This window comes from Gobio gobio (genome assembly GCF_949357685.1).
Source record: "Gobio gobio genome assembly, chromosome: 16".
Lineage (NCBI taxonomy): Eukaryota > Metazoa > Chordata > Actinopteri > Cypriniformes > Gobionidae > Gobio > Gobio gobio.
Window position 1 is genome coordinate 53,119,411 of NC_137109.1, and position 2,521 is coordinate 53,121,931.

Here is a 2,521-nt window from a genome sequence, read left to right on the forward strand (position 1 = left end):
TGTGTGTGTGTGTGTGTGTGTGTGTGTGTGAGAGACCTGCAGGCTCTGGCCGATCTCCATCAGTGTGTGAACGTTGTCCTGGTTGAGCTCCAGGTGTGATGTGTACATGTAGTCCAGAAGCTGTGTGTGTGTGTGTGTGTGTGTGTGTGTGTGTGTGTGTGTGTGTGTGTGTGTGTGTGTGTGTGTGTGTGTGTGTGTGAGACCTGCAGGCTCTGGCCGATCTCCATCAGTGTGTGAACGTTGTCCTGGTTGAGCTCCAGGTGTGATGTGTACATGTAGTCCAGAAGCTGTGTGTGTGTGTGTGTGTGTGTGTGTGTGTGTGTGTGTGTGTGTGTGTGTGTGTGTGTGTGAGACCTGCAGGCTCTGGCCGATCTCCATCAGTGTGTGAACGTTGTCCTGGTTGAGCTCCAGGTGTGATGTGTACATGTAGTCCAGAAGCTGTGTGTGTGTGTGTGTGTGTGTGTGTGTGTGTGTGTGTGTGTGTGTGTGTGTGTGTGTGTGTGTGTGAGACCTGCAGGCTCTGGCCGATCTCCATCAGTGTGTGAACGTTGTCCTGGTTGAGCTCCAGGTGTGATGTGTACATGTAGTCCAGAAGCTGTGTGTGTGTGTGTGTGTGTGTGTGTGTGTGTGTGTGTGTGTGTGTGTGTGTGTGTGAGACCTGCAGGCTCTGGCCGATCTCCATCAGTGTGTGAACGTTGTCCTGGTTGAGCTCCAGGTGTGATGTGTACATGTAGTCCAGAAGCTGTGTGTGTGTGTGTGTGTGTGTGTGTGTGTGTGTGTGTGTGTGTGTGTGTGTGTGTGTGTGTGTGTGTGTGTGTGTGAGACCTGCAGGCTCTGGCCGATCTCCATCAGTGTGTGAACGTTGTCCTGGTTGAGCTCCAGGTGTGATGTGTACATGTAGTCCAGAAGCTGTGTGTGTGTGTGTGTGTGTGTGTGTGTGTGTGTGTGTGTGTGTGTGTGTGTGTGAGACCTGCAGGCTCTGGCCGATCTCCATCAGTGTGTGAACGTTGTCCTGGTTGAGCTCCAGGTGTGATGTGTACATGTAGTCCAGAAGCTGTGTGTGTGTGTGTGTGTGTGTGTGTGTGTGTGTGTGTGTGTGTGACCTGCAGGCTCTGGCCGATCTCCATCAGTGTGTGAACGTTGTCCTGGTTGAGCTCCAGGTGTGATGTGTACATGTAGTCCAGAAGCTGTGTGTGTGTGTGTGTGTGTGTGTGTGTGTGTGTGTGTGTGTGTGTGTGTGTGTGTGTGTGTGTGTGTGAGACCTGCAGGCTCTGGCCGATCTCCATCAGTGTGTGAACGTTGTCCTGGTTGAGCTCCAGGTGTGATGTGTACATGTAGTCCAGAAGCTGTGTGTGTGTGTGTGTGTGTGTGTGTGTGTGTGTGTGTGTGTGTGTGTGTGTGTGTGTGAGAGACCTGCAGGCTCTGGCCGATCTCCATCAGTGTGTGAACGTTGTCCTGGTTGAGCTCCAGGTGTGATGTGTACATGTAGTCCAGAAGCTGTGTGTGTGTGTGTGTGTGTGTGTGTGTGTGTGTGTGTGTGTGTGTGTGTGAGAGACCTGCAGGCTCTGGCCGATCTCCATCAGTGTGTGAACGTTGTCCTGGTTGAGCTCCAGGTGTGATGTGTACATGTAGTCCAGAAGCTGTGTGTGTGTGTGTGTGTGTGTGTGTGTGTGTGTGTGTGTGTGTGTGTGTGTGTGTGTGTGTGTGAGACCTGCAGGCTCTGGCCGATCTCCATCAGTGTGTGAACGTTGTCCTGGTTGAGCTCCAGGTGTGATGTGTACATGTAGTCCAGAAGCTGTGTGTGTGTGTGTGTGTGTGTGTGTGTGTGTGTGTGTGTGTGTGTGTGTGTGTGTGTGTGAGACCTGCAGGCTCTGGCCGATCTCCATCAGTGTGTGAACGTTGTCCTGGTTGAGCTCCAGGTGTGATGTGTACATGTAGTCCAGAAGCTGTGTGTGTGTGTGTGTGTGTGTGTGTGTGTGTGTGTGTGTGTGTGTGTGTGTGTGTGTGTGTGTGTGTGTGTGTGTGTGTGTGTGTGTGTGTGTGAGACCTGCAGGCTCTGGCCGATCTCCATCAGTGTGTGAACGTTGTCCTGGTTGAGCTCCAGGTGTGATGTGTACATGTAGTCCAGAAGCTGTGTGTGTGTGTGTGTGTGTGTGTGTGTGTGTGTGTGTGTGTGTGTGTGTGTGTGTGAGACCTGCAGGCTCTGGCCGATCTCCATCAGTGTGTGAACGTTGTCCTGGTTGAGCTCCAGGTGTGATGTGTACATGTAGTCCAGAAGCTGTGTGTGTGTGTGTGTGTGTGTGTGTGTGTGTGTGTGTGTGTGTGTGTGTGTGTGTGTGTGTGTGACCTGCAGGCTCTGGCCGATCTCCATCAGTGTGTGAACGTTGTCCTGGTTGAGCTCCAGGTGTGATGTGTACATGTAGTCCAGAAGCTGTGTGTGTGTGTGTGTGTGTGTGTGTGTGTGTGTGTGTGTGTGTGTGACCTGCAGGCTCTGGCCGATCTCCATCAGTGTGTGAACGTT